Genomic DNA, 11,628 nt, shown 5'->3' on the forward strand with positions numbered 1-11,628 from the left:
AAAAAAAAAAAAAAAAAAAAAAAAAAAAAAAAAAAAAAAAAAAAAAAAAAAAAAAAGAAAAAAAAAGATTTTCAAAAAAACAAACATGCTCGTAGCGTTGTCTGTTTTGAGGGGAAAGCAAAGCAGAACTTCCCTTTGGAGGAATCAGGCCTGCCAACAAACAGCCCACCTGTTCTTTTGTTCTTCCTCATTTACAACAGAAATATCTCTGTCGCTAGAAAACCAACCAACCTCTTCATTTTCCCCCATCTTTTCAGTGAACTCCACAACAGTTGTATAGGAAATGTAGAAGAAAGCTTTTTGCAGCAGCAGCTTTGGCCGGGGAGGTGCAGATGTGCTGGCTGGCTGTCGTGGTCGGGATTCGCCGCATCAACCTGGATCGCATTATTCAGGGGCTGCCCATGATCCAGAGGAGGAAGAGGAGGAACAAACCCCACTGTTTAAAGGGCTGTAAAACCTCGAGCTGCCGAAGCGCAGCTTTGGAGTACGTCACTGCTTTCCGCGGGAGGTCTCAGTAGGAAGCAGGGAGCGAGGTGGCGTTGGAGGGGTCGCGCAGAGGCGGTCGCTGTTGCCGGTCCCCAGGCGTGTGGAGCCCTGGCATGCCCTCGGCGCGGCTCTGAGTCAGGAGTGACTCACCGAGAGGACAGACTCGTTCTCAGGCACCCAGGAAGCTCAAACGGAGGGAGACAGCGAGCAGGACATGAAGGCATCTTAGTTGTGCAAGAGGAGGGGCTGCTGGGTTTATTCGCTAGTACAAGCAGAGGAAAACCAGGGGAATGCACTATTTCATCAGGGTCTTTCCATCACCAATGGTGACAGAAGGATACGGCCACTGTCCTGTTGCTTTCTGACCCCAAGTGCCCCAGCTGCAGCTGACCGTGGGACCTCCCCGCTTGGTTTGAATGGGAAGTGCTGTCAGCTTAATCCCGATGCTGTCAGCAGAGCATTTATCAAGCCGACCTATCAGGCAGGGATAAAACCAACATGCGTCCTTCAGAGCAATGCGGTTAGTCCTCCCATTGCTCCCCAAGCACTGCTCATCCCTCTCTGCCCTGCCCTGCTCCTGAGCGTGCTGACGGCAGGCACGGCTCTAGTCCCTGCTCCCATCCCTGTGGAGGCATTTGGCATGAAAGAAGTCACCATCCACGAGCCGTAGCAGTGCTGGGAGCATGGACAGGAGTCCTGGGGGAGAGGTCACCACCTGGTCTGAGTTTGGGCTCCCAATTCACCCCTGGAAGTGCTGTGGAGGTTTCTCAGCCTCTTCCTGAAACTTTACCCATGGAGAGAAGACCGAGGTGCCCGGCAGAGGCCCCCAGCAGCCGTAACACAAGCAGGCTCCTCATCTGCCACGTGAGAAGTGACCCCTGGAGACTCCGGGCTATTGAGGGAAAGGATGCTTTTATCATACATTTTTGCCATAGCAGACACGTGCGGCTCTTTGCCAAGTTCCTTCATTTTTCCCCTGCTTTATTTGCACAGATGTTTTTGCCAAGGCTTGTCATCAACTTGGGGAGGGGGCAGTTGAAAAAAAAGAATAAAAAAATAATAAAAATGACCGAACAAGTTGAAGAAATTGCAAACAGTAAATCTGGCGCTCGCTAGGCTGAGCCCAATAAGTTGCTGAGGTTGTACTTTTCAGATTCAGTTTTAGGCTCTTGTAAATTTTCAGTTATTTTTAACCCACCTCTCTGAGAGAGCCTAGGAATGAGAAAGTAATCGTTTCATCAACTCGGGCTATATAAATCTCCTTGGGGTTTATTATTTGCTGTTTCATTTTACTGGCACAAGTGCTCCTATGAAAGTACAATAACCTCCTCGTTGATTTACAACTTGGAAGCAGGCACATGCTGAAAAACCCAGCACGTAGCACCTGAGGAAAAGTGCACCGAGTTAATTGAAAAGCTTCAGGAAACTGGAATTCCTTGCAGTGATACTGTCACATGCGTCAGTCACCAGATGTAACTCCAATTTTCTGCTTTCATAATAAGAATTCAATTGATATCCCCAGAAATAAAAATCTGCAGGCAGAATAACAGCACATTTATCATCAGCAAGCCTAAACCTCAGAACAGAGCTGTGTGCAGCCCTTAGCCTTGGGGCTCTAAGCACTGTGGGTGCCTTTTCTTCGTCTTATGTGAGCGTGTTTTTGTGCCTATACCTATATAAACACACCCAGACATATATATCTCCCGAGGAAGTCTAAGATTAGAAAGAGGATGTTGTCTCTGGAGAGCTACTTCTGTAGCCTGAGTTAACATCACTGCCCTCCTGCCTTTTTTATCCGTTTTGGTCTTCCACTGGCCCCACATCTCCGCCTCTCCCTCACGCAGACTTTCCGCAGCCTCCCCACACCTGATCCGTGCAGTCGTTCGCTGGGTACAAGGGGCTATTCTCCCAGAGGCCTTTGATTAGAAACACAGCCGTGCTGCGAGCTGCCTCCTCCTTTGTGCATATACCTCCCCCCAGCCCGGCGATAGCACTTCTATTGCCATTTGGACATCTACGTGTTGCAATCCTGCCCTGAAGCCGGGGCCAAAACAGAGCGGTAGGGAAACACCAGGCAATGCTAACATATCTCCCCACTTTCTAGAGATGGTACTTACAGACTTGCTCTACAGGGGACCACAGACAGATGATGCTGAATGGCATTTTTTGGACCCACCTTCAGAGGTTTCCAGGTCAGCTGGTGTCCCACGCTACCCTCAGCTGGGCTTTCATTTCATCAGCACTGTGCATTTTTGAATTAACTGCAAAAACCCCACCCTGAGGTTTAGATCTGGAAGGCAACACAGAGCATCCCAACCAGGCCACTTTGATTTCTATACAAAAGAGAGAGGCTCTGCGTCATGCTTTGGTGAGCCCTTATCTCTGTCTACAGGCTCAATGGTATACGAGGTCCCCAGCAGGGATTTAGCTGTCCTCGTAAAGCTGGCAGGCACTTGTCTAATGTAAACATTCCCATGGAGGTTTCACATACATTAGGGTGAAAAAAGCAACCCTTTTTGCTGATTTCCAACTGCTTTTAGGCAATGCCTGGCTTTATATACTCAGACTGGATGGAATTGGTCTATGAATCTTCCTTTTAAAAAGAACTGCTTCTGGATGGTGCACAAATGACCACTTACCCCATGAAATCTGCAATTCCCTTCCAGACAGAAACCCTAAAATGCAATGAAATCAGTGCCCTCGCTAAAATCTTTCATATATTTCTCATTCAACACTCTGAATATATTGCACCCATGTGCATGCACATGAGTATATATCTATACACATGTATAATACCTAAACAAAATCTAGTTTATAGTATTGTCTGCTGTATGGGGGCAAACACTGAAAACCACCCACACTCAGGCATTGCAGCACTCTGCCTGAAGCCAGCCCTGCAGCTCTCGCTCCCTGTGGTCCCATCAGTGGCCCCAGCAGGAACCATCAGCTGGGTGCTGATGCCACCCTGCAAGCGGCACGGCGCACATCACTGATTTCCACGTTATTTCACATCCAACAGACCACTGACAGCCATCAGGGTTTCTCCCAGACCACTGGACATCCTTGCCCTCACACTAAATATCCTCGCTAATTAAGCACTGGTGCCTGAGGCTGCCACAGGCTCATGCCACGGCTTCCCAGAGGACCCTCGACCAGAGCCTGGGACCAGCGGCAGCATGTCTGGGACGCCAGCACCTCCCAAAACAGACCAGGTTGTTCGGCAGCTAAGGTGCACCTCCCTGCATTTGCTCTGAGTCTATGCCAAGCTAAGTTAAAAATAAATAAATAAATAAATTATAGCAATTTAATGATGTCAGCTAACTTTTTGTCCTATTTAACGGTCACGTCTCTGTGAGCAGCACACATATTGTGCTCAGAAGTGAAGCAACAAGTGTAAGAGGTCAAATTACCTCTCAAATTTATTACAGGCTGATTTCTCCCGGCAAGCCCACTCCAAAGCCACTTACAGATAACCCCACCAGCACAAAAAGCCAGTTTGGAAACCAGCCCCCCCATGGCACTGTCAGAGGAGTACCAAGAGGCTGCAAACCTCCGATCAGCTGCCACGCGAGGGCTGTGATGTCCCCTCCTACAGCTGCTGAAGAACTCAATCTGTGTTTGCAATGCCTCTCAGGTAAGAAGCAAAGCGGACCTCTCTCATCTGAGATCCCCTGGTTTTGTTCTTTAATCATTTATCCAAGGTTCACTGGTGCGTGTTTTTCATGAGGCAAACCAGGTGAGGTTTTGAAGGATGCACTTCGCAGGAACGACCGATCTCCAGGAGCAGGGGACTGAAGTAAGCCCGCAGAGAAGAGTAAGTGAGCTCTGCAAGAAGAGCCAATCCAATGAGTCAGTCCAAAGCACCCTCATATTAACCTGCCTCTGAAGTTTAGGTAAACTTCCCTATCACTTAGACTTCCAATTTATTTTTAGGGAACTATTTCCAGTAAGTGGTTCAAGATGGATTATAGTTTAACTGGAAGCTTGGGAATAAAAAGATGGTCACAGGAAAGCTGGGTTCAATTCTTGCCTCTGCCACAGACTTCCTGTATAAATCTGGATGCATTGCAACGGGGGGGTATTCGCCCATCTAACTCAAACATCTAATTTCAATGCCTATATTAAGAGCTCAGGCTTCCATTATAGCCAGTTGAGTGAGCTGGGCTGGGTGATTCAGAGCACTCTCAGGAGCAATGCACTTACTGGCTGTGGAGGGAACGTAGGCTCCTAATTTAAGAGCATAACGCAGACTCCTGAATCCCCTCTGCCCTTCCAACATCCCTGGGGCTCAGTTTCTCACCTGTGAAATGTGTTTTGGATTAGGGACATGAAGAAAGTGGTACCCAAATTGAGTCTGAGCACTGGTCCCCTGGCGTAGCAGCTCAGGAGAGATGCAGCAGAAGCACCAGGCAAGAGTGAACTTCTAATTCAAAACTTTTCATTGGCATCTGTGATTTATCTACTGGTTGTTTTTTAATTAATATATAAAGAAGTACATGTTTTAAGTACATTTTTATGAACCTGATTTTTTTTCTCCCTTTTTTGTCTCTCCTGATTGTTCTCTCTCTGAGGTCTTGAGTGTGACTGTGAAAGTCCTAGTAACATTTGTGGAAGGGCTTTCACAATTTCTGAGTTTCAAGAACAGACCTCCAAAACTAAGCATCCATGCCCTTTGAAATGAAAAAAGAAGCTTGTGTATGCTACTGAAACAAATTCTTTCATTTGAGTGTTCTTCCCCAGACATATTCTGTACAGACATTTTTCTCCACCTTTAATTCTGAATGACTGAGGATGTTGTACTCTACATCTGTAAAATGACAGTAGAACATGATTTGAGAACGTGATGATGATTTGAGAACATTGTTTGAAATGCCTAAAAAGAGAGAGTAATAATGTACACAACCATCCTATATTTTGCACGGAATTTTAAAACATGAGGCTTCACATATATCAGATTTGGCTCTGAACAAAAAACATGTTGTGCATTCCTGTTTTTTTTTTTTTTTTTTTTTTTTTAGGGCTGTAAACTTTCCCTTGACAAAACATTCCACTTGGGACTGATGCTGTATCAGTATCTGAAGATTGTGCTACCAAGCAGCTCCTCAGAATCCTGGGGTGATAAATTAAAACAGAGGAAACGGATCATTTCTACTATCAGGGTCACTGTTGTCAACTCCTAACAGGGCAATTGACTTGTCAAGTTGTCTCTGAAAGCCCAAGCTCAGATTTCATTGCCTTTCACATTTTTTTTCAGAATTGTATACAAGGGTCTCTGAGCCTGTCTTTCACCTGGCGCTTTGGGAAATTCCAGGCTCCAATGCTGCTCATAAATCGCAGAGGCATAGATGATGAGACTCCCACCGAAGCAACGGTGTGGGACTATTAAGTACAAGAAAAGATACAATAGGGATGTGCGTGCGAACAGAGGGGGATTTGCTTGTGTGTCGTTGTCAGATATGGACAAGATCTTAAATGTCATTTGGTCATTTGGAAAAACCATGGGATACCTCTAGCATCAAGAAAGAAAGAGAAAGCTCTGTCACTCTGAGGCTCACTGTATTATTTAGAATAGCAAACAAATCCACCTGTTAGAGAAGAGTAACTGTAAACAGTTACACATATACACACAGGGAAGTTAGAGACCAAAATGAGAACAGCACCGTGGAAGAGTATTTGCTCAGTAAAAAAAAAGCTCCCCTGCTTTCATCAGCTTCCAGGCTAGAAGAAATAGACAAGGCAGGAAAAGCGACTTGCTTGGATATCACATCACAGGCTAATGCCAGCAAGGAGAGGTGAAGCCATTTCAAGTGCATCCCTATAATGCTTGGGTCATGCTGTTACCCAGATTAGAGTTTCAGTTTTCCAAAATGCTTTGGAGGAGTGCTGAAACTCAAGTGATCACTTAAGGGAAATGCCACAATTATAAAAAACACGCTTGTTCCAAAACCAAAATTGCTCAGTGGTCAACTAAAAGATTTCTTTTATTGTTAAAGATGTCTTTTGTTGGTGCTGCTGCAATTAAATTGAAAGGTTTCTGCTATGATGTTGACATCCTTGTTTTTATTACTGATTAATTTTTTATTTATTTTTTTTTTTTCCAGAACCAAGCCACATTCACTTTTCCATAAAAGATCTCAGCTTCAATGAAAAATCATTTCTGGAGGAAAAATGTTGTGCTGGAAAATAGTGACCAGCTCTCACAATCATGGCTGAAAATCCAAATACACCCAGATGTGCTGTAAGCCCTTGTTATCTTTGGGGCAGCCTGAGTTTTTGTGGCGTCCTCATGTGACGGCTTTTGGAATGGAGAAAGGTGAGGCATGTGTAGGGAGTTTCTCTGCTCGGCCCTGCAAGAATGCCTCCTCCCTCCACCCCCGAAAAGACCACGCTGCCTCCCAGTTCCCTGCTCTACCACCTCACCCCCAGTTTACCCTCTTGTCATTTCCTCTTGCCCTCTTCCCGCCATATCACGTTTCCAGTTCAGAATCTGTAGATCCACAATTGTTTAAAAAGCAGCTCAAACTTCCAACTTATAAACATCGCTTCCTCTGTCTCCTGAATTTATTTTAATAGCTGATATTTGAGCCCAGGGGATTGTTTTAACTAACACTGTATAGTCAGAAGGAATCACTTTCCTCCAGGCTACCTCTAGGTCAATAGCATAAGGCAAGACCCCCTCACATTTCATTACCCAGGGATCAGATCCCCTTTCCCAATCCATCACTCTGAAGCTCGTTCCTCCTATTCCTCTCAGATTTGCCTGTATGATTCATGCGGTGCCAAATCAACAGTATATTTGCTTTTTTCTCAGTTCATTGTTTTTATTTGCTTACATGTTCCCTGTCGTAGTTCAACTCATAAATCAGCGCTGGTTTATTTTCTACAAACCCGTTGAAAGTTTGAGCCAGTTTCCACTGTTATGAAAGACTCCCAATACTACACGTCCTTTAACAGGTGGAAAATGTCTTAAGAGGCTGTTTGGATGGGAACGATTTTCTAACTTAAGGACAAAGTAGTATTTATTTATGACTTAATCTAATTCCAAAACAAAGTAACAGTTCCCTGCACCGAATTATCTCCTTATGATGCTATCCCACTAACATATGGTTTTATTATTTAAATAAAAAATGTAATATTGAAACCATTTCCAGCTATTAAACTTGTGTAACTGATTACAGGGAAACAATGTTCCTGAGATACTTTAACAGACCATTTTCCCTTAAGAAGACCGCTAAATGCCTGTCCTAGCTAAATTTGGAATTGTAAAAGCAGGCAAAGAAACAAAAACCAAGCAATCACCCCAAACCCTTTCCTTAACCTTTACTTTCTGGTTCAGAACGAAGAGCTGTTGTTTTGCTGGGTTATCAGAGGAACAAAAACATCCCTTTTCTGGTGACCTAGATTTGGGGTCCCTGTGAAGAGGAACCCCCCCAGCCTGAGTTTGGTGTGCGTTACCTTGGCCAGAGCTTGGCTCAGCAAACCAAGCCCAGACAGCTCCTGCCAGGGCCCAGGGCTCACCCGTGCCACCCGGCCAGGCACAAACACAGCAGAGGGGTGCCTGCTGCTGAGGTTATAGCCCACTTCCCTTCTGCTTGGTACAGCATCTGCTGGGGGTGAAACCACTGCCCTGAGCGACAGTCACCCCCCGTCCGGGTGAGCGGACAGGGTGGTTCTCTTCTTCTCCTCCCAGCTCCACGCCGCAGTGGGATGCAGTCCCTGGGACCATCTGGTGCCTCTTCCTCTCTCTGGCTGACTTCAGTTCTCAGCTGTCAGCCAAGTGGAGTGCTTCAAGCCTGTGTGCTTCTCTAATGTTTCTTCCTTGCATGAATGACATTAGCCACTGGGAAAATATCTGCTTCTTGGTTAGGACACTGGGGATGCTCACTGGCAGCTCGGATGACAACCATGTGTTGCGAGTCAACAGCTTCAGCGAGTACACAGCAGGAAAGGAACTGAGGTTGAGGCGTGGTGGTTCTCCCTTGCAACTGCAGCTCCTTGGCCTTAGGAGAAAGGACCTACACCTCATCCTACTGGGCATCAGGACCCTGAAGCACTGATCCTGCAAGGACTGCAGCCTTAAAATGGAGAAGAGCTACACCACCAGGTTGGGGCAAAGTTTGGCCCTGCTGCCAGACCACACTCAAGACAAACCAAAGTGAATAAATAAAAACAAAGTCCAGAAGTCAGAAGCTTCTGAAATTGCCAGCCTTGAGTTAACACTGCACTTCTGGACTGAAACAAATGATGTTGCAAGCAGACTTTAAACATGCCGAGAATCAGTTCGTACTGAATGTATCACGCTTAATGCATTGAAAATATTTCCTATTGTGAGTTCTGATGAAAACCTTGGCAATTCTGTTTGCTGTGAAAGTTTAAAAGAATAATTTAGAATAACTGAAAGATTTCATTTCTGTAACGTGTCATTAGGATTTCGACACACAACCATTTTCCAACTTTTTTACTACAATGAGAGTATGCTTCTATACAGCACGCTGTTTTAGATGGGAAAGTCGTAACTTTTACCTGAAAAATGCCAAAAATTTTTGCTTTAACAATTTTGAGACATTCTACCTTGCTTTTTCTTCAAATGAAAAATTGTCTGAAACCGACCCTTTCTTGTAAGGCATTTCAGATTTGACACATCAGCATTTTCCAACCACAACACATTTACTTTGAAAAAAACTCAACCAACTTGGACAGTCGCAATGAACTTGTGCTCTTTGCCTGTTGACTTCCAGCTCTGAGATCACCAGGGACAGATCCAATATTAGGTTTCCATACGCCAAGAATCGCTTTGTCCTGCACACAAGCTGCCGTCTTGGAGGAAACTCAATTCCAGCCTTCAGCTTGGTGGAATTAGCAACCTAGCCCTGTCCTTCAAAAGCCTTAACAAAAATCCCTCAATTAATCTGCTGTGAAGCCATTAGAAATAGTTTCTTCTTCCTAGCAAATGATAACATTTTTGATCGAAGTCAGCTCTCCGCTCAGCCCAGGTATTTGCAAAGCCACAACTTCAGTCACACCATTCGATGAACAGGACAATAAACAGAATGGACAATTAAGAAGGTGGATTAAAAGCCATCAACTATTTCTTTCATGAAAAGTCATCGCACTTTTCATGGGAAGTTTTCACAGGCTCAGCTCCTCATTTCTTTAGTGCCACATACTCATCCTGGCAGTTGAGCGGGAAGCGTTGGGTAGAAGCGAGACCAGACCCTTTCAGACCAAGGCAGAGGGAGCAAATGGCCAGCGGCCCCGGGTTCACTGCCTCGGGCTGCAGGATCTGTGTCTCCTGAAGCAAGGCCAAGGAGGCTGACACGCCACAGCCAACCACACCACTACGACAATTACAACACCTAATGCGATTCCATAGGCCAGAATTAACAGGTTGTCCAACTCGATGTTTCCTAACATCTTAAAATGTATTATTTACTTCTACTTTCTGTTTGCCAGAGAATGAAGCTAACCCTCCCCACAAACCCTAATTGGACTAGTTAGAACGGCTGGAAAAAATAATCACATTTGCAGGCACACAAGCCTTTTCTGTGTAGTTCTGTGTGCCCAAAAGCTGTTCCAGCTGCACGAGCTGACCTAGCAAACAAGATTACCTTTACCTGCGAGCCTTGTCTGCCTTATGTCCATAGACAGTCCAGGCTACCAAAGCAGCACTGTGTGTTTAGACATTCCTGGCACAGCGAGACTCTAAGCTCAGTTTTTACCTGTGGAAGTAACAGCATACTGGAGGCAATTAGAAACACACGGAAAGGGGCACTTTCCTCCTTTGTCCCTTTCAGAACCTCCCCCACTGAAACGAAAATTGCATAAATCCAATTAGGAGGGGAGCTCGAAAGGTTTGGATTTTTATACACTCTAAAAGGCTGGATTACTCGCTGCAGCCCAAGAGACACACTGCGGGATGCCGCTGGTGGACACGGACCCGGGATGGAGAATTCCTGCTCGCTGCTATGAAAACGAGAGGTTTGTTGCAATGCACACAGACCCATTACTACTAATTTCCTCCAGCTTCTGAGCAATTTTTGAATTGTTCGTCGATTTTTTCAAAGTGATTTACGGGTTAGAGCAAGAGAAAGAAGCAGGGGTTTTGTAAATAGTCCCTCCCTTTCATTCAATTTCAGCGCATTAATTGCTCATTGTCTGTAATTGGAAACATAAAGTGCATTCCTACTCGGATCGCATGCAGACAGCTGCCCTGATGTGACTCTTAACGTACAATAAACTTCCAGTGTGGTACCACGGACTTGCTTGTTTTAATAAAGCTAATGTACAGGGACTTTGAAATACACATGAACACATCCAATATGCACTTTTTGATGAAGAAAGATCATTTAAGCTTCCACTTTGAGAATATCTTTCCTCTCTGGAAGTGAGCGTTTTAAGGAAATTGCTTGAAGTCATGTAAGTATCCCCAAGATCTCAAGATCTCACCTTTCCAGTTTAAAGTCAAAGTTTGGGGTAGTTTTTTGGCATTTCTGTGTCAGGACAGGCCCCAGAACTCCCTTAGAAGGCAAAGAAGGAAAGAAAAATAAAGCAACGTAAATGGCTGTTGCTTAAATACCAAGAGTTTTCCACTTAACCAGGCTTATCTTTATTTCTAAGCCCATTTAAGTGCAAAGAGGCCTAATGCAACCGCATGATTTTATTGGCTTGACAGCCAATTTCCCAGGCTATAACTTGCCTTTAGGAAATGTGGCTAAGAAAGCCAGGAATAGGCCATTAACTTCCCCGTTGCTGTGAGCAAGCAGAAAAAGGATGGTTCCCACAGACAGAGGGGAACAGGAATCATTCCACGCTCCGTACCTGGATTCAGTTTTAAAGAGCCTTGCATTTGACTAAGAATCTTGCTTTTGATTTTATAGTGGGAACTACTTATAAAGACCACAGCTAAACGAAACTTCTCCAGGAGTTTCAGAGAAAGTCAAATGAAAACAAGTTATTTTGAGTCAACCTTTTCTGGGGAGAAGTAAGTAAAGAGAAGTCTTCAGAAAGAGTATTAGGGATCAGAAACCAAATCCCTGGAAGAACTATGGACGTGTTTGGGAAGCCTCTCCATGCCAGGAGAGGCATCTGAGGGCCCGCAATTCACTTTGTTTGCCACACAAGTTAAGCTGGAAAAGCCCAACT

General features: G+C 45.0%; 1 long non-coding RNA gene across 1 annotated transcript; it reads left to right on the forward strand.

Annotated features, from left to right (window-relative positions):
* The first annotated feature begins 5,769 nt into the window (after positions 1 to 5,769).
* On the forward strand, positions 5,770 to 8,835 carry LOC118164103. Its single transcript, XR_004749342.1, has 3 exons — positions 5,770 to 5,897; positions 6,588 to 6,799; positions 7,823 to 8,835. It is a non-coding gene; the product is annotated as an uncharacterized LOC118164103 (long non-coding RNA).
* Positions 8,836 to 11,628: the final 2,793 nt, after the last annotated feature.

This window comes from Oxyura jamaicensis, chromosome 3, assembly GCF_011077185.1.
Source record: "Oxyura jamaicensis isolate SHBP4307 breed ruddy duck chromosome 3, BPBGC_Ojam_1.0, whole genome shotgun sequence".
Lineage (NCBI taxonomy): Eukaryota > Metazoa > Chordata > Aves > Anseriformes > Anatidae > Oxyura > Oxyura jamaicensis.